At 39.6% G+C, this 27,911-nt stretch overlaps 1 long non-coding RNA gene across 1 annotated transcript; it reads right to left on the bottom strand.

Moving 5' to 3' along the window:
• Positions 1-198: 198 nt before the first annotated feature.
• On the bottom strand, positions 199-27,911 carry LOC119704977. The gene is made up of 6 exons (XR_005258106.1): positions 27,811-27,911; positions 24,962-25,580; positions 19,653-19,719; positions 17,256-17,386; positions 1,972-2,106; positions 199-575 (listed from the first exon to the last, which is right to left on the bottom strand). It is a non-coding gene; the product is annotated as an uncharacterized LOC119704977 (long non-coding RNA).

Here is a 27,911-nt window from a genome sequence, read left to right as displayed (position 1 = left end):
TTCTTTAACCCATTCGCAGTTTCCACACTTTTTGCCATGGAAGAATTTAAAACACTTACAACCCTTTCCCAGTTCCATCTGATTGCCACTCCTACCCACCTTCACAGGGAAGTTCAACTTCTGCTGCCATCTGCAACAACAATCAACTTTAGAGGGTATCAACAAACATAGGCAACAACCTTTTGAAATAGTCCTTTTGGGCTCAGATGTACACACAGAACACTCCCTGCCTAATGCTGAAACACAACCACCTCTCTGGTGAGCAGCATAAGTAATATGACAGCTTTGTAGCAACACTAAATAATCATCTACTTAGCCTACAGCAAAAATTGAAGCAGTGGGAATGTATAACATTTGAATCAGCATTTGTTGGGAAAACATTTCTCTTGTGACACAAATCCTTATTGACTGCAAACATCCAGAAATTTCATAGTTGAATTGTAAATGCAGCAAAAATTACTTCACTAGTCTTGTATCTTGTTGATAGTACCTGTGCACTTTTGGAAAGATCTCTTCTTACAAACACCAGACTTCTTTGGGAAAAGTTTTCATTTGTACAACAGGAAGCTCCAGTCCTGCAAAATGATAGTATTCTGATGAGACTATAGCCAGAGACAGTGCAATCAATAGTCATGACACTAATTTGTCATGTACAGCTAAATGTTCTGCCGGAATGAATCCCTTCCTCTCTAGACTCAGCTCTGTACTGCAAACACTTGGATTGAGGACTGAATTTGTTCTTTTCTTTAGTACTTCAGTACTCCTGGAGAGCTGAGGTCTGGTGCTTCTCTTCACGTGGAATAGCATCTAATTTCCCGAGGTGTCTGTTGGTTTGAACAGGATCATTTGGTATTAGACATACCATGGAGATGTTACAGATAGCATTTCTGAGGTTTGTCTATGCTGAAAAACAGTTCTGCCAAGGACTTTGCTCATTAAAGAGAGTGAAAAGAAAATCTTGGTAACACCTGAGTGCATTTAAGTTAGTATGCTTAGTAAGTATGCTTAATCAACAGCAAAAAATATGTAGGTGATTTTCCTCTGCTATTGGTAGTAACACAAAGGTGTATTTCTAGCTTCATTTAAAGTTCAGTTTTTGATTTGGTTTGGAATGTCCTTAATACAGAAAAACAAACAAAAAATTCTATTTTCCCAGTGGTGCTCATTACAGATGCAGACTTGTCAAATTGGCATTACACTGCAGAAAGGTACACAAATCAAAAGCCTTTATACACTGGAAATTGTAACAATTTGGCAAGCAGAATTCATATAGTTAAGAACAGAGAGTAGGCACCAAAAGAATGGAAATATCTGATTGGTTTGAGAGGTTGTTATTACAAGAACATTATTTTGAGATATTATTCATAGATACTGCCAGGTTATCTGAATTCAGTCCTACCACCATAGCTGCTTTCTTCTTGGAAAAACTACATGCTAAGCCATTGCAATTAACTAAAAAAAATTAAATGTTAGTTTGAAAACTGCACAGAACTAATTGCAATTGTAAAATTTCAGATCAAACTATTTAATTCTGTAATAAAAAAAAAAATTAGCAGCGTTGAAAAGTCTAACCAGATCCATTTTGATAGCAGTCAACTACTTACTAGTAAATATGCTCCACCTCTCTGCTAGGAAGCAGTACATGAATTCTTGCAATTCTCTTTGTAACTCTGATCCAAGTCCTTCTGAGTCCAGTGGAATGATTTATATTAAAACAGCTTATTAGATCTTCATTTTACATGTTTGTCTCACTGAGATGAGGACTTATTTCATCTTGATATTTCTGAGCTTACAAACTCAACTCTACAATTTATCAAGAGCTGGTTTTTCTCTTGAAACTGAGATAGTACATTAAAAAGAGCACTACTGGATAGCAACAGACATTTGTTACTGGTCCATGGCAAGATACCAAATTGTATCAATGCTCAGAATATAATTTCAATAACTTTTGAGAGAAAAAGTCATACTGACCGCACAAAATGTCCTTAGGTGACACCCATAATGAAGAAGTCACTTTTGATAGGCAGTTCTTGCTCTTGCAGGTGTACTCTCATAAGGCAGGGAAAGTCTTTATTTTTGGGGGTTTCCATGGTAATGCTGGCAGTCCTAAATGGAAACAAAAATATTTAAAAGGAGATGTTAAAAAAAAAAAAAACATTATTCCAATGTGACTGAAGTTTGTATTTTTCTAAGAATAGAAAGCAGAAATGTATATACAACAGTATATGGGTTTAAAAATTGTATATAAATTAAATCCCAAAACAAAATCAGACACATTTTTCCAAACTCTTTTGGGTTTGGCATCATAAAAGACTCTTTAGAGGCAGCCTTTTAAGAATCTGCAAAAACAAAGTAACTATTTTCATGTTTTTTCTGAACCAGGCAGCCATTTTCTACAACCTGAATTTCCATACAATCAAAATAATCTTTGCAAGGATGCAAATGCCTGCTCCAAATGTACATAAAACAAAAGTCCAAGCAGATTACATTGATTTTTAGAAATAGCCTTTAGGCACTTTGAATTATTGAAGTGAAACTTTGCCTGCCATCATAAAAAGAAGCCTGCGACACTGGAGAGATTTTTAGATTTACTTTTTGCTGCTGGCAGCGAAACCTTGTGAGTGACAGGGCAGAGCTCAGCGAGTGCTCCCTGCCATGCCCTCCCTCCTCCAGCCCCTGGGAGGTAGCAAGAGGAAGGCTCTGGACCTGTGAGTAGTTCTGCACTGTCCCCTCCAGAGAAGAGCTGGAGTGATGTTCCAGGAGGAAGGCTCTGGAGCTGGGACCAGTTCTGCACTGTCTCCTCCAGAGAAAAGCCAACTGCACACTTGGGAGGGCAGTCCTGGCACAGCCTCAGCAGGGCTGTGGAGGTGGCACAGGTCCCAAAGATCTCAGGAGGGACCAGGGAAGCCTCCTCCTCTCTGCTGTCACTGCAGGCTGGGAAGGAACATGTCCTGTGAGCCTTTGCCTGTGTTCCCTTTGCCTGGAAGGCTCATGCTCAGCTGGCCCAGCACTCAGGCAGTGCAGGGACCTGCTGGCACTGCTATTTATACACCCTGCTTGAAAAAGAAGACTTGAAAGTGCCTCTGTTATAAGGTCTTACTTGTAAAAAAAAACCAAGCAATTCTGCATCTGTGACACCTTCCAAAAATTGCTTTCCTCAGTGTAGAAGCCGGATATATATTTGTTGAATTAGGCTCTTGATTAGGTAGGACACAAAGGGCTTTCTCCCCCCGCAATACTTCCTGCCCAACAACACAGTTCCCCCTGCTAACCCTGTGAACATTTCATGGGGGACTTTTTTTTTTTTGTGTTATTATTATTTAATTCCACTGTAGAAATCAGCATCTGAGCCCTTTTCTTCCCCCTTCCCCTAGCCCCATTTTAATTTCAGGGGTTTTTTTTCAGGCCAAATTTCTTCCCACTTACTTGGTCTGGTCTTTTCATTAAAATAAGTTCTTCCAATGACCCCCAGTCATTTGCCCTTCCTGTCCATTCTTGGTTATGCCAAAACTGTTAGTTCACAACAGGAAACCAATAGCTTGTGCTATCAGGAGACATTTCCTTCACAGCACAAAATGTCTGAATAATAATTTCAAGAAAGGCTTCACCCATTTCCTGTGAGTGGAGGGAAGTTTGCCTATCCCAGTCCCTCAGAGGTCTTTGTTTCCATCCCTTCATGACGTAATGCTTTCTACATAGGGAGGATGGATCATTTTCCCTTACCACCACTGAATTCAATGTCCCACGTAAAGTTTTGATACAGCTCTTCAGCAATAAAACATGCAACATTTACAAATAATAAAAAATTAAGCTCTAGTTTATAATTTTGGAGTCTCTTTCAAAAAACAAACTCAACTTTTGGTGTCTGGAAAATAGCTATAATGAAAACACAGAGGCTAAACTCAGTCTGGTTTATAAAATGTGTAACTTGCAGACTACTTAGCATTACAACTCTAACTACTGAGTATCCTCCGAGCAGGTAGGAGGGCTCACCTGGGATAATTTACAGAAATATTGCGGATAGATAAACCTAATCATCAATTAAGCACTGCTTAGTTTCATCCCTATATAGCAAAACAGGCATTGACCAAATAGTGAAGAGTGACTGACTTTTTAAAGTGATATGATACATCAAAGCCTTATCATAAGGGCAATGCTAAATTGCAAAAAGGGGATTGTATCAAGCAATACATGTTAGCTCTTCAGTGCTGAAGTATTTAGGATGCATATTTTTAGGCATCAAGTGTGTCAAGCTATTCTTTACCTAAAATGTAGGCATAGAAAATGCTATCATATGATTTTTTTTCCCCACTGTTGGGGGAAGCAAGAAAGCTTAAAAGGAGAATTTGTCAAAGAGTTTGAGAACCTGAAAAATAGCTCTTGTCACACTTGTTTTTATAGTGCAGTCTTAATTACAGGATTTTCTGTCACACAAAAACCATAATAAATCTCCCCATTATTCTGAAGACAATAATATTTTTATTAGATTTGTGTCCTCTCTGTAATTTGATATGTTCAAATCTACATGAAATGCTGCATCTCTTATTCTAATTCACTTGTTCCCATCATGAGACTGAGCTGAGTCAAGTTACTGTTTTCATCCCCTCCTTAACCAGCACTGCCTGCACATCCTGCTGCCTGTCTCCTCAGCTGGGATGCTGCAGGAGGCAGGCACCTTCCTCCTCACAGATTCCAGTCATGTTTGTGTTAGGTAAATAAACTGATTTACCACCTCTGCACAAGCAGCTGTGTTTAAGAGCAGCAGCTTTGTGTTTCAACATCTCTTGCTTGAAAGGCTGGAATGTAATTTTCTTGCTGCAGACTGGCAGAAACTTTGCATTTTGTATTTTCCAGTCCATTTCCAAAAGTGCATTTGTCAGTTATGGACCCTGGCAGCAGATTTCATCCACCCTGACCACCGTCAGTCCTCACTTTCCCCATCAGTGACTGTAAGATGTGAGACAATGTCATTCTCTTTGTATTTGTTTTAGAGGAACTATAAAGATGAATTCTATTTCATTTCACTTTGGGGCTGAGGAAAATGTTTCCCTCTCAATGTCTTGGACAGATCAGAAAAATGTTTCTGAAGGAAAAAAATATCTGTAAGATATTATTCAGTCCTTTATCCAATTGTTCAACCTTAAAGACAAATATCTTGTTGAAAATCTCCTTTGAGGGTGATACCTCAAGACTATTGCTGCATTTTTCTCTTCTTTCTTCCCCTTCCCAATTTTGAATCCCCTTTCATCTGGCCATTAAAGTATGACAAAGTTACATTTAATTGTGCACTAAAACCTCAAGTGGTTGCTCATCCAGCAGTTTGTAAGGCCAGATCTGGAAACCCTTCCTTTGTTCTGGCCATCTGCCTCCAAAGCAGAATAGCAGGTGAGCTGGGGGAAAAGCAATGCAAACAGCAATACCCAAAGACACCAGCTCCTATAAGATTGGATATGCTGAATATGTCTAACTGTGCCTAGTGGCAAGAAAAGCTAATGGCAGTGTTGTTCTATTAACTATTAGAAAAATACCAATGCCAAGGTATAACCATGCATACTTAAAACAACAAAAAATCAGGCCAATCATGAGAGAAAGCTTCCTGTCAATCCCATGTTTTAGTACCACGAAAAGATATTTTATAGTAACTGTGGGAACACAATGTCCTTCTCAGCTTGTAAAACTACATTTGCAAAGCACTGTGAAAAGGTCTGTGGGTAATACCACAAACTGTCAAGAAGTGAGAACTTTCTTCCTATTATTAACTTGTATAATACTGTATGTACTCAAGTAAACTTCACAAAAAATTCAGCATGAATGGGGATTTGTGCAGAGTATTTCTGTTTTGCTGTGGAATAGATCACAGAACTCTGTACATCCATCAAAACACATGAGAAAATGAATGCTTAATCCTAATTCTCTAGTTGGTGAGCTAAGATTTGGGAAAACTAGGAAACTTGATAAGTGCTGCACAGAGAAAGAAGCAGCTCACAGTCTGTTAGCCATTACAGGGGCTGCAACTGCACATGCCAGCTTTTGAGACACATCACACGGTGCTAATGTGCAGAAGGTTCTAGAATTCTCTGTAGAATACATGTCCAAATGGTCAGAGCTGTCTAGTGCCCTCACTGCAGCTGCAATGATGCTGTCTGACATGGCTGCAGGGGAAGGGAGCAGAGGTGCTCCAGAACAACCCTAGCAAACAAGGCAATGCCAGGAGCTGGGAATGACCAAATGTCCCTGCTAAACTCACAGAGCTACAAAAGGAGCTAATAGTTGACATTTTAACACTGGAATTTTCAGGCAAGTGAAATCATAATTTTATCAGAATATTGATATCAACATTGTATCATATATAAATCTTGGCTTAAAAGTCCTGGTAGACAACAGAGCAGTCCTGGAAACTAGATATCTTTAAAATCCATGTTCCTTAAATAGGTTAAATCCCTCTAACACCTTTCACAGCAACATTTCTTCTGCTTGGACCTCAGGCACTCATTATGTTTGACATTTTATGTCCACTATTGAGTTGTCTTTTCCTTGTTTTTGCTCACTCACAGGGCATGCTGGCCAGCCTACAAAAAAAGTAATTTGAATGCTTTAAACTAGACTAATATATTTTGACTGTATCCTCTCTGACACAGAGGACTGTAATGCAGCCAGCTGTTCATTGTTACTATGTTAAATAAAGTAGAACTCCCTTGTGGCATTCCATATGCTAACAAATGATGTAATGAAATTCTGGTCATGAGAAAATTCTATCATTATACCACCCGGCAACCCCCATGAGCACTCAGAGGCAAACAGACTTCCCTGAAAAGCCCCATTAACACATCCTCCTTACAATACAGAACTGCAATTGGTTTAACCTGATGTGCTCCTTGTTTTCTGTGTGCTACATGCCCCAGTAGTACAAGTACACTTTTGTCTGTGTTGGTTAAAAGGTGCACAAGACAAAGACAGAAAACTTTGTTAACATGATGTTAACTTTGTTAATTTCTGTAAACACAGAGTGTGAGGAGTTGATTGCAAGAAATGTGATCTACAAGTGGCAGGTGGGACTGCTCAGGTGGACAAAGACAGAGAAGGAGGGAGGAAAACCATGCAGGGAGAGAAGGAAGGTGAATCCTCTAAGAGACCTTGGTGAAGTCAATTTAACAAGTTTGTTCTTCCTCCCTCCCTCCCTCCTTGCCTCAATAAATGTTGTACCATTTCAGTGATCTGGTTTCTAACACAAGCCCACACACAGTTGTAGGATCACAGCTAAAGAAATAAAGAAATGCTGAGTGGGAGTAAGACCAAATGCCAACTGTTAAAGTTTTACATCAACACTGAAACCAGCTTTCAGAGAGCTGTGCCTGAAGTGTGAAAAAAGAAGCAAGGATAAGAATGAAGGAAAAGAAGCAGATGAGCTTTAGATTGGAAAATGTGGCTACAATTTAGAAATAGAAATCTTGATAGAAATTTTAACCTTGATTTAGGTGATTCTGAGTCACCTCTGTGACTTACTCACATGAACCAGTGTGGCAAGAGATACAGCTCAAATGGGCTGGAGGCAGCTGAGGAAGCAGAAAGGAGATAAAAGCAAGCCCAATATTTATACCAGGGGAATTTTCAGACAAGAGGAACCAAATAATAGGAAATTAAATTTAAACTTTTAGAAGTTGCAGGTGAGTGATCAGTTCTTCAAAGTAAAGTCAATATGTGGGGTACCATCCACCCAGTCACATGCTGCACAGGAGACTTGGCTGTGGAACTGAGTCCCTTAAATCAGCCAATCAGCTATGGAAATTGGCCACTTCAATAAAACTCTGAATTCCCTGGAGATGTACAAAGCAATAGCCCTGTGAATCCTGTTCTTCTATTGTATTTGAAACATGTATCTCTTGCCCTCTTCAGAGCCCATAGAACCCACTTTTGGTGGGCAGCAGATGCTGTCTGGAGAGCAATGAGGTGCAAAGGGGAAGGTTCTGGGCTAGAAGAGGAGCTGGAGAGAAAAGGACTGAGAGCAGCCATTCCCAGTAAGCACTGAGGTTCCAGGGCAATCCTGCACAATGCTGGGCTTTTTGATCATCAGAATAGGATCTCTAGAGCAAGAACAGGAGCACTGCATCATACCTGACTATTGGATGGCAGTCTCTTTTATCAGAAATTAAGATATTGGGAGATCCCCAGCTCTTCCCATTGCATAGCCATAATTCAGCACTGCTAGAAACAGTGAGGGCTGATTTCTGTGGTGGAAAGGATGTGAGTTTGTCTCTGTGAGTTTGTCAAAAGGAAAGGCAAAATAACCTAAAGCATTTACACAGCATTTACACAGACTAAAAGTTTGAAATGAGAAGAAGTCCTGAGCATATATGAAGACAGCAAAGCTTTGTGCCCCACAAGGCAGAACTGTTTGAGAGTTACCTCATTCTCCTGCAGCAGACAGTGGGGCTGTACAGCCCAGAGTGTGGCCGCACAGAAGGAGCAGCACATGACAATTAGTCTTATGCAAAACCCCACTGGCACAACTGTACTGGCTCAGACTCTGGAGGAAACTTGCTTGTAGCCAAAACAGGTATCTCTACTGAGCAATGCAGACATACCCCAAGAGCCACTATAAACAGGTTAAAGGAGCCTGGATGCATCTCTGACAGCGCTGGGACGTTTCTTTCTATGATTCACAAAGGACAGGCAGGAACAGTAAGTCAGGAAACACCAGTCCCACATAAGCTTGGCCTGATTAAGGTTTTCAGAGGAGGGATAAAGTCTCATCTGAGCTTGAGCCGGGCTAGGCAGCAGTTTTGTCTTGGTGTTTATCTGTTCTTTCCTAGAGAATTCAAGGCAAAAATGTCAGCAGGCTTTCACTGGCGAGGATGGGGACGATGAAGAACACCATATGGCATTTCCCAAATGTGCTCACATGCCTTTCACGTGTTTACATTTCTTGCCCATGGTCTGAATCCAACCTCAAAGTAACCTTGAAAACTAAAAACAGCCCTGCTAGTGCAGCTGGAACAGGTGAGAGAGCCAGATAACACTGAGAGAGCTTAATCCAGAGTCTTAAGAAAAGAAAGAAAAAAATTACTCCTCAAAATCTATGCTGCTAGAGCCACACTTCTTGCTACACTGACAACTTTTTATTCTGGAAATAGCAGTGCAGTATGTTCACCACCACATATCACGGAGCTGAATGAAAAATCCAACAGTTTTATTGCCTAAATAGTGCACAGAATAAGGACACCTTAAGGACAGAGACAGACTGCTGACGCACCCACCCTTGCTTCCAGCTGAGCAACAGCCTTGGGGAGCTGTGCAGCAGAAAAGCCATTATACAGATCTGGTCCTACTTGTATTCTGCCGAAGAAAATAGAGAGATATTCATTCCCTTCCTGGGCCCTGGATGGTGTCTGTGAGCAGGGCTAAAGCTGTGCAGCTCTGTGCAGCTCCCACAGAGCCCCATCTCCGCTCGAGCTCCCAGGAGAGCTGCTGACCCAGCTGTAGCACCTGGGGGAATACTGTGTTAAAATTCCCACCAGGGGATACGACTGGGAAGCTGTGGGCTGTGATCCAGGCTCTGAGCCTTCCTGAAGCAGTTTTATTCCTGCAACATAATTGGTGATGTAAATGAATTGGCACTGAAACACCAATAAAACAATTCTTAATTCTTAACATGGCCTCAGACTGTTGAATCATAAAATACACGTTATATAATATTTATTTTCTCTTAAAATTCACTCAAAAAAACCCCAAAAAACAAACAAAACCCATCTCCCCACTTCCCCTGTAAGACAGATAATATTTTGTGAAGTATTTTGGCAGAAGACACAGATTATTGTATTTATTGGTGACAACATAATGAATTAAAGTAAAAATGGAAAAAAATAAAGCTATTACAAAGAGGTCAAATTCCAGCTATTTGTCTGGAGTAAGGTTCAGTTTTGAAGTAATTTTTCAAAAGAGATTTTATAGTTACAATTTATAATGAGGTTAATTTGAAACTGAATATGCTAATCATTGGTTGGATACCCTTGACACTGCAAATGTATTGCTTCCCTTGGTGTGATAATGTTATTTATCATCTTTCTTTTGCTACTCTGTCAAAAGAATAATTTCAATTTCAGTCAGAAGGCTCTGACTTTCATATTCATGGAAGATTTTGCTGTTCCATTATCTTAACACTGAAAAAAAACCATCTCTGGATGAATCACAACAATTGGAGTTGGTAAGGATGGAAAATAGGATGCTGCCTGCTGAACACTACCCATTCAGGATTCTGTGCATAGGCTGGGTGTCTTTCCAGAGAACTGAGCATGAATTCCACCTCATCTAAGTTGTTGGTCAGTTTGTTTGGTTTTTTTTAAATTACTTATTTTTTTTCCTGTGAATTTTCTGTTATCATTTATAGAACAACTCTCAGGAAGTAATGAGTTTAAATTTCAGAATTTGCAGGTTTTCATCCCCTGACTTTGTAGCCCATATGAATTCTGCAAGGCAAAAAAAAAGTGAAAATAACGGTTTGCCTTCCACCTGTAGGTCACTGAGCTGAATCATGCTGCCTTGTAAGTGTTCAGCAGCATACTCGAGTGGTGCTTACACCTTCAACACATTTCCTAACTTTGAGTTGTTAACAACATCCAAACTCCTCTTCTGTCCAGCCCTACACAGCCCAAGTCCTCTGGCAGAGCTTAAAAAGAGAGTGAGAATTGAGAGAGGCAGCAGCCTAACACAGATGTTTACTATTCAATTAACTCTGTCAGTGTTAGTCACTGCACATTCAACTCAGAGAATGGAAACAAGGCGGGGGGGTGGGGGGGACACAACACAACAGAAAATAAAATCACTAAAGAATGAACCTATTTCAATATGCATTGGGCAGAAAAGAAAATGAAGGTTTCAATCCAAAACCTGTGTGCTCTGCCCACAACTCAAAACTGACAAAACCACCCTGCAATATTGTGGTTTCCATGTTTGTTCTGCAACCCAACACACACAGAGGCACTGCCATGGAGCAAGTCCTGTGAACACCGAGGATGAACAGTCCTCCTTCCCTCCTCACCCTCCTTGGTGTATGTTCCTTCCTGCAAGGCTTCACCACTACACAATTTCCCTCTTTTCCCATTCCTGCCCAACTCACAGGAACCTGTGACCATCTATGAATTAGCCATCATCCCCTTCCACCCACCTCTTTTCAGAGGCCTGGTGAAACACATGGGTCTACATGGAGGAACTGCTTTCCTGGTTTACTGTCTGGACCAAAGTGTTCTGAGCTGCTGCTTCTTAAACTGTGAGAAAATAGCTAATGCAATACAATGGCTATCTCCACCCTAAAGCCTGTGTTTTCCAAAACCACAAACTGACTACATGGCAGCCAAGTTCCTTACTTTTTAATATATATTTATTTATATACGTGTATATTTATATTTATAGATTTATATGTGCATTACATAAATATGTGTATATTTCTATTCAATTAATGGATAATGAATGAATCTATGTTTTATACACAGAAAATGTTGGTGTAGGCCAGTTTGGAGGCAGGATAGAGTTTGGATACAGAGCTCCATGATTTTTGTTGAGAGGAAAAAACATCAAAAATATCTGTGCTACATAGTTAAACACACTTCTGAACTCTGCCTAACCAATTACTTTTGTACATTGGCTTGAAAGTACAGCTGCAAGCTGTACAAAGGAAATGACGACAGGATATAAAGGACTAGGGAATATTCAATATTTACTAAACAAAGATCTTACTTTGAGCATGTGTTCAGTCATACCATAAGTATTTGACAGAAACAGCTCTCTGTGCCTGGATAGTTCAGACAGTCATTGCTGTCATTTTGCAGTGCACATACAATAACTCACTTTGCATTAAAGGTACATGCAATAGCTGACTTTATCCTCCCCTATTAAATTATGAATTCAATCCAGGAAGGCTCTGGCAAGCCAAAAGACACTGATAAATATCAGAACAAAACCTGGAACCCTGAAAGACCGTGAACATTTTGAGAAAATAATTTCGTACCTTAGTTGTTCAAAGGAACTCTCTTCAAAGGAAGAATTTCCAAGCTCAGACTTGAAGGCAGGTTAAAATCACACCAAGGTGTTGAAAGGGATTTTACAACTTCATCTGACTTGGGTGACTAGAGAGCAGTTCAGAACATTTTTAATATTACCAGATGAGAGTTGTTCCTTTAAGACAATGTGTTACGTCTTCTCCTTGGGAACTGAAGAAAAGGGCTATTGTAAAACATGATTATTTATGAACTGTGTTATGGTGTTTGCCAGATGACTGTGCAAGGGGCCCCTGCCTAATCAGGCTGTACAGAGCTTAGGCACTGCAGTGACAGACTGCCACATTTTGGGAGCCTTTAGAGGCAATAGAGGCAAAAGGTCGGAGCTGATCACCCCTCCTGGAGATGGCCAACAGTGATTAAATTACTTGTCCAGCTTCAGAGACTGAGATCTGCCATAAAGCAGGAAACAAGTTCAGATCTCCTGAGACCCATGGTTGCACCTCTGATGTGCTGTGACTCCCAGTTAACTCATGGCTGATTAATGATAATTAGGATTTCAGTTAGGAGGGATCACCCATCTCCCCTGCCCTTCACATTTTCTAGGACTGCTTAAGAGGTCACATTTTATTGGCACTCTTTTTTTGTAGAAATTATTTTTGAGGCCCAGATATTGAAGCATCTGCAGACATCTTGGTTCACAAAAGATGATAAAAGACAAGAGAGAAAACAGATAATTCCCTTCCTGAGCAAGCAACAATCCCAGTTCTGATAAGATTTTTATGAAAAGACCTTTGATTTGTCAGCTATAAATTTGGGAAAACTGATCTTTTTGCAGTAGTCTTTGACTAGAATAAGAGGTATAGTCCTAAACTAAATTATTTGCTAACTTCTTCAAAGTAGATTCTGTTGGAGGGGGGACACTCTGGTGGTCCCACATTTATAATGGACTTGCAGATTTTCTGCTCTCATTTTATCAGGATCCTCTGCCATCATTGCATTTCCCAAATTTTCCCATCATTTATTTACTTTTTTCCTCAGGTGTTGCTTATGCAGCAATTTGAGCAAAGTGTTAAGCAAACTGGATCAGTGTAAAAGTAGGTTTTTCTTTTTTCCTAGCTGCTAACATGGGTATGAGATTGAAGAGACTCACAGACACAAAAGAATAGTGGTAAGTCAAGCTTTTTGCACCTTTTGAACATCTTTGTAGTGCACCTTGTTCTCCTTTTACCTTCACAGTTCAATAGTGAACTCTGAAAGAGATCTCCCTTGTTCAAGTAAAGCCTGACTCCTGTCTAAGATAGCAGTTAAGTTTTACACCCCTGCACTTCCCCTTCATTCCACTACAGCCTTCCCTGAGCTGGCTGCAGATCTTCCTTCCTCCCCTACCACAAACTTCCAAACTGGAAGTTGCAGGAGCAAAAAGTTGTAATATTTAGTTTCCTTGCAAGTTTTTTTGTGCTGCTTATCTCTGTAAGGGGTTTGATCTTTTCCTGCTTTGATTAGAAGATGACCCAGATGGGAAAGTACAGTTATTTGTGCCATCAGCAGAATTATAATTTGTTCAAGTTGACAAATTTACCACTAGATTCTCACTAGGTGAGGATTTATTGTAGGAGGCCTTAAGGTATAGAAAGCAACAAAAATAGCTGTACAGTATGTGGCTAGCAAGCCTTACTAGAGTCATTTGCTTCAGGTGTGCTTGACATTTCTGTGCAAGGAGCCCAGCCACTGCTCTGTAGTTAACTTTCTCTTTTATGATCTCATTTTTCCTTCTAACTGTGAAAAGGAAGGAGTTTTGCTCAATCCTACCAGCTTATTCCAAAGTCAGGGGACACTGCATTCAGTATTGAACAACACAAAAACATGTCAGGAAAAAGAAATGAAATGGCTTTGTGGTGTCAGTTTGGGAAAAAAAATGAGATGAAATATTTTTTCCATGTGCTGAATGAGCCCAGACAAAATCTGTCTAGATACTAGACTCACTACAACCTGCTTGTAGCATTTGGAGGAATTTGCTACAATTTTTGGAGGAATGACCAGTCTATTTTATGGCAGACACTCAACCATGCTACACACTCTGAAAAATACTCCCTTTTCTCAGAATAAAATTCCTTCATAGTTAGATAAAACAGAGTGGAAGTTATTTGGTAGAGTCTTCTGGAATAGCAGAACACATTAGCTGTGATTCTATACAGCACTCTTTTTTTTTTTCTTAATTTCTAACTTCTCTTGAATCAGAACTAAATTAATAAATCCCAATAAACGGAGAATTCAAAAAATCAAGTGCTTGTTCCAGGTGACCTCATATGTTGGAGAGCAAGTTCTGGGTAACTGTGAGTTACTGGAAGTCTATTCTGGCTGGAAATATATGTGGGGGTTTTTTTTCTCCAGGGCTAGGATGAAGCTAGCTTAGCTTCTACTAAGCTGATTCCAGGTAAATACATATTATTTAAGCTTTAAATTTTCAGTTCATAGAAAGTTCAGATTGTTATTCTCTAATTAAAAGAAAACAAAACTGAGCCATAAATACACAACAAAAACCCCAACACTCCCCCCAAACAACAAGAACACACACATACAAAAGAACACCTCAAAACCAAATTAATACAAAGTGCAAGTTATTCCAGGGAAGGTTATCCATGTATCAAATGTGCATTTTTCTGTCTTTGACCTTCCCATGTTCTTGTGAATTTCATTTACTATCAAACCACTGTCAAATAGGAGCAACAGCATTTTCTGTAACTTGCAGCCAGAAAGTCTCATTTTAAACACTGAAAATATCCCAATGCCCAGCTTAAGGAGAGCAAATTGAGCACAAAGAATAAACTTTCTGGATAAGCTTTATGTGCAGAGTCTCACAGTGTCCTTGGGGGCAAAAACAGTATTTTAAAGAATTTTTTTTTAAACAGCCGAGAATTCTTGAGTTTGCATTCACAGCTTCTAAAATATAACTACATTAACACTCATAAAACTGCCTATTCCATGGCTACATTCTACATGCTAGAAAGACTGTTTATTCACAGCAATTACTGAAAGCACCACCCATTCTCACTGTATCTCTCAGGCCACAATCACTGGTGTCAGATGTGTTTTTTACTAACGAGACTGTGGAACTGGTAAGCAGAGAGCTTTCCCACCCTTCCCTTCTCCCAAGCATTTGACAAGCTGCAGTTTCAGAGTGGCCACACCCTGCTTGTTATTGTTAAATTGAAATATTAAAGGTGGGTTCTTTTATATTTTTCCTTAGCCTTTCACCTCTGTTTAAAATAGAGTGCATTCAAGGGACATCTGTGTTACTGGCAACATCATCACATGAAGGAGTTTTCTATAAATAGCACCACTACTAAATAAACAGCTGAAGCACACACTCACCAGCACACTGAAGTCAGTACTGTATTATTTATTCTTAGTAGATCTGATGGCTGATGAATAGAGTATACATTTGTTATCATTTTGAAATAATACGGTGAAAGTGGAAATAAAATTAAAAAGTAGGAGTCGCAAGATGCATTGCCAAAATTGCTAAATTTCTTAGGACACACTGGCAAAATGACTGATGTCTGCATTCAAAAGGGGCTCCTGAATTTTTACACTTATGGTTTTAGAGGTCATTTTTGAAAGTGTCATTTCTCATCTCTCTTATCTCTGTGTTTTTCAGCTGTAAAATGGGGTTAATAACACTTAACTAGTTCACAAAAGTATTATGATGGTGAAAATATTCAAGTGAGTAAAATGCATTAAGTTTCTCTGACTGAATGAGTCACAACAATACAGAAATTATTTCAATTTGAGATGTTCAGCATGTGAAGGAGCAAGGTAAATACCGAATCATTTTCTCCTGTTCTCACAACTGAAAAAAATCACAAACTTCATAAAACAGAGGCCAAACTTTCAAAGAGCTGTGGAAAAATCTATCCAAATATACATTCAGAGCTTTATGTAGACATACCTCACACCAGTCCTAAATTTTTCTGCTGAGGCTTGTTCAAGGACTCGTCAAATCTGTAATTTGCTGGTGAAATTCAGTAAATAACTCACTGTCTAAATTACTATGTTTAAATACACTGACTAGTTTGATTGTTTATGCTTTTAAAGTAGACCCAAAATACTGACCAGATTTCTGAACTTTTTCTTTCCAAATCACTCAACATCTCTTAGAAAAACTTCACACAGAAAAGCCTAAGAAAGAATAATCGGGAATGAATAGTGAATGAAACAAGAAATATCTTTTTGCCACTGTGTGGCAAATAAATACATTATTTACCTATACCTTATATTACTATGTGCAGCTCTAGTTGCTCTTCTTCTGAATCAATCATTGGGAATAATGCCATGTGTCATTAAATGGAGGTGATATTTGTATTATTTTTCTGGACTGATTGACTAAGATCTTAGGTATTTTTTATTGCGATGTATCATTAAAATATTGAATGCTGAAATCAGTCAGGTTGGAGGAATACAATTGCCAAGCAAAACAAATCAGAATTAAATGTACATTTCCACTGCAGAGCTCCCATGAGTTGGTATATGAGCCTTAGGAGAGGTGTAGGCAGGTTGGGTCTCACAGAAACTTGTTTTCTTTGGCTGGCAAACAGCTAATAATTTTTTTAACTTGGCTCTTGTTTCACATATCACATTCTATATGACTGCCCTTATGTTCCCCTCTTTAAAGTATTCTGAGTTTCCTTCATACAGAGCAAGGTCTTCTAATTCAATATCAGTTTTTCACTTAGAATAAGAAGGCAATCTGCTGTGTAGTATACTAAAGGGAAACCAAATATTTTTGGTGACAACTCAACACCTAAGGGTTCAAGCTGACCTTACGCTAATGATTGTTATCCTATCCTGTATTCCCCAAGCCATATGGATTTTTGATTACACTGCAACCACAGACTTGCATAATAGACCAGTCACTACAGTAAAACACCAGTAATGACACAATCAGATGTGTAATTTGTGCTGCTCAGCCATCAGCTGGAATCTATAGGAAGCTGCAGTACCCCAGGGGAGAAGGGTGAGGCCGACACTGTCTCTTCCAGATCAGCCTCACAGGACTGAGGACAGCAAAGCTTGCACCCTCTCCTTTAAGTTAAGCTGATTGACTGTCAGCTTGTTCTCTGGCATGACTGCGAAAACAGATTAAGAGGCACTCAGCAAAATTTGATGGGTTACCTCAGGTTAGGAGTAGAGGCTTCAGCTGTGATTGACTTTTGCACACTTCTCTGGGGTGCTGGGCTGTGGTGAGAAGCTGGTTCTCCTTACCTTCTCCCAGAACTGTGCATTTTCCAGCATGCTGGACTTCTGAGGAACTTCAGTGGGGTAAATCTGCCATGCCAGCTATGAAAGTGGGAATTACATTTTCAATGCCATGTTCGGGAGGCTGACTGCACAACCTGCATTCATAAAGAACAGTATTGGTACCTTTTCATAGCATTTTGAGGGTTTATAAGTTAAAGTAATTGAATGCAGCTTTTGTTGTGGATCAAAACCAAAGTATTGTACTCTGCACATATTTATATTTCTTGATTAAAGATAACAAAGTCAGATCAACATTCAACTACTCTCCTTTCAGAAATTTATGTCTGACTTTAAGAGAGGTTGCCTGAACTCTTACAGATCTGATTCCATGCAGGAAACATAAAAGTTGCAAGAGGAATCTAATGATTGCTTGACAGGGCAGTCAGGTCACAAAACAAAAATGCAACAGGAGAACTTTGCCTTTAACAGCACTCCCAGATCAGTCAGGCTGCAATCGCACTTAGCATCAGAGGAAAAGTGCACTGATGACAACATTATGCTCAGGGCAAACTTATTTAACCTACTTATACAAGTCTGTATTTGACACTCTGTTCTAGCAGACAGCACATTAATCATGTGTATCTGACACCATTCATGAAGATTCTCAGTTGACATCTATTACTCGTGCATTACATTTACTTTATGACTTACTACAACTTGGAAAGGAGCAAACTGCCTTTGCTGATGTTATACAGCTATTTCTGCAGTTTTACTCTTGGATTGACCCCAAAACTTTCACATCAGCGCATCCCAAAATACTTACAAGCAAGTACTAGCTCATCTGGGAACTACTGAAAAACATTATTTCAAATAAAAGCATACAGAGCTCAGCTAATGTTTGTCAGTCTATCAAAATCGAACCAAAAAGAACTCTCAGAAGAATGACATAACATTAACAGTAGATTCAATATTCACTAGCAGCTGAATATCACATCCATTTCAGTTGATGACTGTGGAGATATAAGTAACACACACACTAAATAAGTTACTATTAAATTGCTGTTGCCTTCATTACTCATAGATGCATAAACACTGTGTTACTCAAGCTTTTCAAAAAAGAATTAAAAATTAAGGATAAGATTATGTTTTCACACAGGTAATTTATGAAAGGATTCAAGAAGGATTTCTGTAAAGGAAAACAGAAATTTCTTTTGGCTGTCCAGCATTTAAAAATAAGTTAGCTACTATGGAGCATACACAAATTTAACACACAGACACAGAATGGATGGACAAAAGGGATTGTATAGGTGTTGGACTCAGGAAGGAAAAAGTATTGAAGTTGCCTTTCATTTCATTTTTGGCAGCTCCGCAGTTCCACACACAGCTGTTATTTACAGTATCAGAGTCCGAATTTGAATCAAGGGAAGAAATGCCACCCCAACCTCCCTTCTCAGCACAGAGATTCACAAATCCATCCTCACAGAATGGAGTTTCCCCAACTATTAATAAGATATAGGTGGGTTTGCTGTTTACATGTGTAACAGGAGCCACAGAAAACTCATCAAAGTCCCACAAAACCAAACTTTGCAAGCAGTCTCTGCTATCAGGCCTGAACATGGTATCCCATTTGTTCTAAACAACAGGATTTATTTTTCCTTGCCTTGCCTACAGACCCACTTTCTCCTCAGTTTCCAGGTTAGCTGCTCCATCTGTTTCAGAAAGCATTTTGACATCTGACAGGATGAAGGGTGTCAGTTAGAAAGACTAATAATAATTTTAACCTCTTTTATGTCTCATCCTGCTTATTCCTGTGTTAGTATTTTGAAGCAGGAGGACATGTTAAGTTTGTACAGAAAGTGTGCTGTTTCTGAAGAGGAATGACTGTGCAGTCACCTTTGAAAAGTTCCCAACAGCTTTGCCCTCTATTTGCTGGGTGCTGGGAAGCTTCTCCACACAGTGAACTCTTGGTTCACTCTTTGTTCGCATAGACTATCTGTCTATTTTCAAACTGGTAAAGCTGAACTGGTGCTACACAGGATGTGCCTGATCAGGGAGGCTAATACAAACCAGCAGGACACTTTCAGCATTGTGTTCATTCCCTTTATATGATGTCACCCTTCTGCTGTCCAGGGAAGGGGGGCAGGGGGGAGGGTAAATGGATTGATGACTTACTTTTCTAAAATTTATAGGTAAATTACATAAACTAACTGAAAATTCTTAATTTCAATATATTTTCCTGTGCAAAATACTTAAAAAGATGTAAGATAAAACTTTCTCGTTCCTTTCCTAGCTTGGAATCACTTGCTGTAATGTTTGTGGGTATCCATGAACTGCAATTTAAAAATGGAAGTTTACTTTTAAGTAAGGTGATGTCGAGAAGATTTTGGAAGTGGATCGTGGTATTACTTAATTTTTCATTACCTGCAGTGTCTTCCTCTGGCTCCTCCTCTCTCCAAGAATGTCCTGCTAAGAAGTGTCACCTTAGGTCCTGGAAGAGACAATTCTTCATGGCTACCTACAACCAACCCTGCTCATGAAAACACAGCATAAATGTCATGTTCAGGCTGGTTCTAAATGCTGATGGTTTAGCAGCTGCACAACGCTTCAATGCAGAAGGGCATCAGCCATTCCAATGTGAACTGTGCTCCAAGTACCAAAATCTATGATGAATTTTATACTCCTTTATGGCTATCTAACCATGGATGTACATTCCTTTGTTTTCTTCCTTTTATTGTTGGTTTTTTTCTTTAATTAAAATACTTGGGGTTTAAAACATATTAATATATTTTATAGGAAATTATTTTTGTTAGTGATACAGAACTGCATTGTTTGCTTAACTATGGACTGATCCCATTGAACTTGAGCTAGCAGAACTCCTAACATTAGGGGTGCTTCTGGGAACTTCTGTAGTCTTTAACTACATCCAAACCAGAGGTAAAAAATCTGAATTATTTTCAGTTTGGACTCAAAAGCAAAACTATATTTTTGAATTCCCATCGATTATCAAAAATGTGGGATGGAAAATGGTTCAGAGTAGGAGGCTACATCTCAAGTTCCTTTCTATTTTTAGGTGTTTGTCCTATTTGCTACTGTCAGAATGGCAAGAACTCAAACAGAATATTCACATCAAGGTCACAGTTCACCCCTCTAACTACTGATTTGTGTGAGGGAACGCAAAGAATTTAATACAAGCTGCAAATTGTTCCATTTCCCTTAATTATTTTCCCTGTGTCAGATACAGTTCTTTGGTGGGTGTTTGTTTTTGCAACCATAGTGATGAGATATATTTGCTGGCTGCAGTCAAAATAATTCCAAACATTTATCTACTGGCAGCATTTTTTATTCTGAAAATCCAGACATTTGCCTGCTTTACACCCAAAGGGTAGGAATTTGGAGGCTATACTCCCAAAATAACTCTTATATTATTTTTCAAAATCAGAGCAAGAGTTTGGAGGCTTTTTCATATACTACCACAAAAAATCATGGCCACTGCTCACACCAACACAGAGCTGCATCCATTTAAATTTTTCTTACTCCTTTCTTGAGAAAAATCCCCAGATGATCTCATTTAAATCATAAATATAAATATTCTTCAGAGCAACTTCCCTTATAACATGTGTGCAATAAATCACTTTTCCCACAGTGCTGCTCTGCTACTACTCCTCTTGGTGGGAAAATCTCACAGTATATGATTTGACAAACTGCTGACAAAACCAGCTTCATTTCAGAACCATAGAGGAATCAAATGCTCACCAGGAGATCGCAGTTAACAGGCAGAAGTGTATTTAAAAGCGTGTGTGTACACGCATATAAATACACATTGGCTAGTTGGCTTCACTGACCTTGGATGCAAGCAATGATTTTGACAGATCCATACTGGTGACAGCTCTGAAGAACAGGGTTTAACCCCCTGTGATTAGTTTGGAGGCTCCAATTACAATTTTTGCTGGAGTAATGAGTGCTAGTAGGATAGTGACCTTTTCAGCTGCTGAAGTCAAAATCCATAAAGGACTGTGAATTGGAGCCTTCAGCAACTGCTGCTCGCAGGACAGTAAAAACTGAATTTTATGGCTGCTTGGTCTGCTACCCCAGACTGTGTATCTCAGGGCAAGAACACTGCCTAGCTGCCAACCCTCCCACTGGCCTGACAGCATCTAGGAGAACAGGCAGAGAGCTGGAGGCAGGAATCTCTTTAGTTATGCCAGCATGAATTGGCAGAGTTTGGGATTCCAAGCACGTAGTCACATGAGCAGGCCTTATTCTCAGAGCTGGAATAGCCCCATTGATTCCGTGAATCCAAAGCAATTGGATTATAAAACAAAAGTAAATTCTGTCCTCCTGTTTTCTCTACATCACTTCCTCTTTGCATGTGCTGCTTTCAATTCTATTTTCAAAAAGAGACCATGGCTACAATATAACTATGCTTAGAGTGTAACCAGCCAGTTAATAGTGCTGAGAAGCTGTGGGCTCTGGAGAGCTGAATACGCTGGTAGGAAAGGAAGGAGATATTTGATTTGGGAAAACATCAGTGGTTAATAATGTTTCAAGTACTTCTGGGCAAGTACCCATCCATTTGAACTCAAAAATTGTTGCAGAGCAGTGGTTATTTTGCCAACACTTTCCAGGAGGTGCTCTAAGACATTATTGGAAGTAGCAGGTGACTAAGGATTCAAATTTTTTGTCAAATTACAAAATGACATTGACTGTTGGAAGGTAACTAAGGCATAATCTTTCTTGCATAACCTAGAATCAGCAAAATACTGCTTGTCTCTGGCACCCAGTTTGAATCCAAACCGAGGGCAGAGATGATTTCAGGTTCCCTGACTGACAGCTTTCCAACTTATTCACTTTCTGTCATGAAGAACGTGCTGACACAATGACCCTAAAGAAGCCTTTGTGAAGGACTGAGTGTAACAATACAGCACTGTGGGAGTCATTTGTTTCCTTTCATTAATGAAGATGTATAAGACATGAAGTACTGGTCACTGACTTTTCATAATTTCTGTTAGAGGTGGCATCTTCTGTTCCCATTTTAAGCAGGAGTTGAGATGACAGTCAGAGCAGTTGATGTCCTCTAGGATGGGTGTTGCTAGAGAGTATTATTGTTTAAAAATAGTTTCTAAACAGAATGTTGTAGGAGGATAAAAGTTCAGTTGGAGTTGGGCAGTGGCCAGCCTGGGTTCACGGAGTAATTACTAATTGTGTAAGCTCTGCCCAATGCTCTGTTTACCAAGGATGTTTTGCCCATTTTAGCAGAGGTGGGGCTCATTTCCTTAATAGACACAGAACAGAGCTGCAGTCTGCTCTGTATCCTGCTTGACAGAGCATGCTCAGATCCTTAGGCATTCATAAAATGTAAAAGTAACTTCTCCCTCTCCCTACTAAATAGTGAGCTCCCATAAAAGGATCAGGATGTCCCTTACATGCAATATTTACCTTTTCCTAGTTGTCTATTTCAGAAACATTCACAGTCAAGTTCAAATCAGTGCTTGTCCCAGTTAATCCTTGCTGTCAGACTTGGTTTAAATGCAGCATTCCCAGTATTCCATTTTGGTCATTAGGGCATGACAGCAATCTAAGAAACTGAATGCACAGTCCCTGCCTTGAGTTTGTTCAGTAACTCCTCACAATTACCAGCAGTACAGCAACACTTGTGGTTGCTGACATGGGCAAACCTCAGTCCTGACTGCAGTCAGAGGAAAGGTAAAATTTATTTAGTACCAAAACTTGCTGTGGGTAACAAGTTCAATGGTGGATATTAGTGCATTCATGTAAGTGATTTACCTCAAATAACAGCCACTAGCTGCAAAACCACAGAGTAAAATCATCAGGTTTTTTTTGTTAATGAGCTCTTGTCTCCTTCATTATAAAATTAACCTGAGCCTAAATCAAATAAAGAGGTTTTTTAAATAACCTAAAACTTAAAGCATGTGGCATCTGATTCAAGGAATGGTTTTAGAAGCTCAAAATTCTCTGCCAAGCATTCAGAAACTACAGCCACAACACTACTGTAAAATCAATGCCAGGTCAGAGTGTTATAATTATAATTTACTATGATATTCCTCTCATGACACATTACACTGGTAATTGCTGCTACAGTTGCAGTTAGGGCACCCACCTGTACCTTCTTATCTTGTAAACACCCCATTCTTAGAAATTTTTCAGATGTTGAGGTATTTATATAGTCTCATGCTAAATCAGACACACTTGAACAAGTATCCAGAGCCTGTTTCATGGAACTGGATAGGCAGTGGATGGCCCACATGGAGCTGCATAGCTGCATTACACGTAATGGTGCTGGAGTTAATTATGTCTGCAACAGCAGTCTTAACTCTGGATTCCTCAGCCTTAGCCAAGTTACACCTAGAACATGGACAACCTTGTATGCCTCTGTTTGTTTAACGGCAGTATGATCCACATACCTCGCCCTTATAAACAGGGAGAAGAGAGTTGGGTGCGTGAGTCTTTCACTTTTAACAATGACACAGCGCTGGAGCAGGCAACAGATACCAAATAAAGCAATTCCTCGCACCCTGTCCCAAATCTGAGTCATAGCCCTTGGGACCTCAGGACCTCTGAATAGTATTTCCTTTGCATGTTGTCTTTAGCTTATTAGCACACCCATGTGACTGAAAGAGACTGCTACCGATTGTGTACCACCTCCAACAGTAAGTCAGGGTGGGTCCTGGGGGGAAGGATGTTTGAAGTGCTTTGGAACAGAAACCCTGCAGGCAAAACTTTAAGGAATATTGTTCCCCAGGGCTTAAACTCACTGGCCTGCATGTCAGTGCTTGAGAATGCAGTGTACCCGCTGAACAGAGAGGACATCCAATTGGGCAAAATTTGTAGAAAATCAGAAAAAAAAATCCTACCCTCCAGGAAAAGTTGCATTGTTGGAATTGATGTTCACAGCCTTCAGTATAGCCCTGGCAAGTTCTATTTACAAAAGGCAACATGTTTTGAGTTTCAGCCAGGATCACTGCACATACTGATATTACACTTTTGTTTCCATTCTTTTCTATTCCTGCATGTTACAGCCCCACAATTCCATACAGCAGGGCTTGGCTGCCATACTGTGCAAGATTTCATGGACTGTGAAAACTACTTTATAAAATACTTCAGTGCTTCTGGTTCATGTTGGAATTATTGAGACTACTCATATTAGATCCACAGGAGGCTTCTGTGCTACTGCCCAAAAAACATCTGACTTACTGCAAATGCACTCCGTGTCTGTTCTGAAAATGTAACATGGACGTATCTGGAATCTCCAAACTACACAGTGTCTCTGCCTAAGCTACTGAACATCCATAAATCCTGGACAAATGTAGAAATGGCTCAAATTCCTCCAACAAAGAAATTTCCAGATGGAAAAATAAGACCTGCACAAGGAAATCAGACCAATCAGATCCTAATTTAGAGATGCCTTTGCTTTCCCTTGTCAAGAAGGATGTATGCACAGAGTCTCCCTTTTTTCTATTCCAGTCTCTGACCCTCAGTGCAGAAGTCAGTGTTTCAAAGGTATCATGTGACACACAAAAATGCCATTTAGTTCAAGAAAAGTCCTTACCTAATTAACTTGGCACATATTTAAAAAGAATGTTTGTTATAAATAGGGCAAACAAGAAGTACACATACCAACACAAACATCACTCCATGCTCTTCCACTACCTACAGCTTTGCCTTTAACAATGAAGTATTTTCCAGTTACCTAAATAAATGCTTCTATTTACCTTCTCAGATAAATCAGGGCTGTATCTCATGGTGTAGTTTCACAAGAATCTGAGAAAAACAAAAAAGCAAATAAGGGTAAGATTCTGTTTCCATTTTCTTTTATGCCATTCCTCCCTTCTTTGTTATGGTCCCACCCTTTCTACTTGCCCAACCACAGCACTAATTACCCATTTTCATTAATCAATTCTGTTTGTTAACTCAAGAAAATCCTGTCCTTTTCCTACAGGGTGAACAGGTTAAAGTGGACTCTCAAGGGCTAGATAACACACAGAAAGTGCTGGGTGTGTTAGCTGGGAGCAAAGAAACAAGATTATCCTTTCAGCAGTGGTAAACTACTAGATCAGCTCACCTTGCCTCATGACACCACAGCCTGAGAGGCTGAGGTTTACCTCAATACCTGGAGCCATGCAGATAATCCACTTAACCCGGCGTCTTTGCTGGGTGAAGAACGTGCTCAGCCAACAGGATTGGGCTGCTCTCTGCACCCAGAGAGCTCACCAGCAACCCAGAGCTCCCTGTTCTGCCACTGAAGGAGGAGAACTCCTTCTTCACAGCACCTCTTGTCCAGAGCTCCAGACACAGCTGCACTTACATCACAAACATCAGTGGGGACTGCTCCTTTGGTAGATATATAAAGGGAAGAGAAGAAGAAAGAGAGAAGGAACTGAATGAGAAACCAAGTGCATTTACTATTCTCTGCTTGCTTTCTTTGTTATTCACACACTTTCCCAGACCAAAGGTTAATTCCTTTTGCATGCTAACAAAATTTGATTTCATTGTTTGAGGTGTTTTTTTTTTTAAACACGGAGTCACATTTGCTGAGGTAAATCCTTTCAGATGTCAGAATCTTATCTATTTTAGTTAAATGGAAAGTAAAACAGTCTCCCAAAACTTTGTTGAAATTAAAATATATGGAAATAGAGGATTTTCTTTCAGCAGAATTTAGGGGGGAAATCTGCTTTTGACCATAGCCATGTAATATATTGGTACAAAATAAGATCTGGTTTATTATGAAATGTTGGAGCAAGTTTTAGTACCTTTGATGTCACTTTTGAAGTATCACAGTACAGACTTGTGGCTTGTGCATAATAACATCAGTTACAGACTAGTATACATTCCTGACTGCCTTATTTCTAAAGCTTATAATTTCTAAAATTATGTTCCATAATTAAACCAAACAATTCTATAGTGTAAGAGAATTAGTTTAATGAAAACCAGTTATGTATCAGTCTTCAGCTTAATTTGCTCTTCACAGACTCCAGAAATAAAGGGATTAACTATTGCAAATCCTCCTGGTACTTTACATTTAATCACAAGCAGTTTATGATAATTTATTCCACATGTCTGATGCAACTGAAAAAAAATTTGCAAATAAAGCTTGCTGATGCCTCCAGGAAGTGAGCTTTCATTCTGTTCTAATATTAGCAGCAGCCTGCACCAGTGCAACATGGAACACTCACTCCATACCCCCAGTGCTGTCAGCCATCATTTTATGCAGGCACAAAACCAACGAGTGTTTGACAGTGACTGGGCTGAGGAACATCTGCCACATGAGCACTGAAAGACTATCAAGAACTCAAAAAGAAACTTTACTGACGTTTCAATCCAATGGTAGAAGAGCGTCAGAATCAATTTCCTGCTTTTTTCATAATTGAAATAAGGTCTCAAAGTGAGAAAATACTTTTAACTATGGCATATGTTTTCCTGTCTTGATATTGCACAGAGTGCAATTATAGTGCATCCCCATAGTGATGGTTTGTTTTTCCATTTTATTTAAATCTGCTAGATTCTTGAAAATCATAACTCTCTTCTTATACCAGGATGCTGCAATAGAGGAGTTGCTTTCTAGGGTACTATCACTGACGACTGGCCCAAGTACCCCTGGTATGGAAACCAGGGGCTCACAGTTCCTGCTGAATTTCAGGGCAGTGAGATCCTCTGGACTCACTAGCTCTATCCTGACTCTGGATGAGGCCAGGGCACCTGGCTCTCCCTCAACTTACAGTTCAGAATTAACCAGGAAACCTACTATTGGCACACACAACTTCTAATTTGGGAAAAGAAAATACTGCCTGGCAAGCTTGCAAGGCTTCTGACCCTGGGCTGCTGGAACAAGGCAAATCACCCTGCTCTGTGCTGCATCCTGAGCTAATCAGTCCTTCCTTGGCTTGCACAAATCCTTTGAAACTGGTCTGTGTGAAGAGGAATCTATGTAAAAGATCCACCACTTCTCTCATAATTTTATATCCAGCTTTAGGTGTATAATTTTGGCATTTGATGTAATTCTTTTCTGGGCTTTTGAACTCCCACGTCAAAGCACAACATGGAAGCAGACTCTTTTCAGACCTTCAGGATTCTATTAGGCAAACTAGAAATCCTGAGGAAATAGTGGCATGAAAATGCCTGTCCAGAAGCTGCCTCCATGGCCTCCAGCTCTTATTTCTAGGAAAAAAAATACAGTAAAATGAGTATTTAGACTGCAGAGAGAGGCCTGATTGGCATTTAGATTTAGATATTACTTCAGTTGACATAATAATGACTATTTTTCATTTGTCCATACTTTGGAAAGAGTTTCAAGGCTGGCTCTCCCCCCCTTCCCCCACCCCCAAAGCATTTGTTCTCTATCTTCCTAACCATAGCTCTTCCCTAAAGGCTGTAAACCTAATTATGAGAGGACTAAAGAAATTGATTAATTTCCCAGTAGCACCATGTCTTCAGTCACCATGTGTATGTTATTAAGCAATACTTTGGTTTCTTAGCTTGCTGGTTTTTTAAAGCCACTTTCTGGCCTGCAGAGATGACAGGGCCAAGCAACAACAGCCATCTTGGCACAAAAAGTACCACTGACCTTGAAATCCAGATTATTAATTCACTTCAAGCACTTGTTGCAAAGCATTGTTTCTTCATATTGTATAACGTCTTGCTACATGAGGTGGTAGGATCCAAGCT

The sequence above is a fragment of the Motacilla alba genome, chromosome 10 (genome assembly GCF_015832195.1).
Source record: "Motacilla alba alba isolate MOTALB_02 chromosome 10, Motacilla_alba_V1.0_pri, whole genome shotgun sequence".
Classification (NCBI taxonomy): Eukaryota; Metazoa; Chordata; class Aves; order Passeriformes; family Motacillidae; genus Motacilla; species Motacilla alba.
This window is presented reverse-complemented; position numbering and strand designations above follow the sequence as displayed.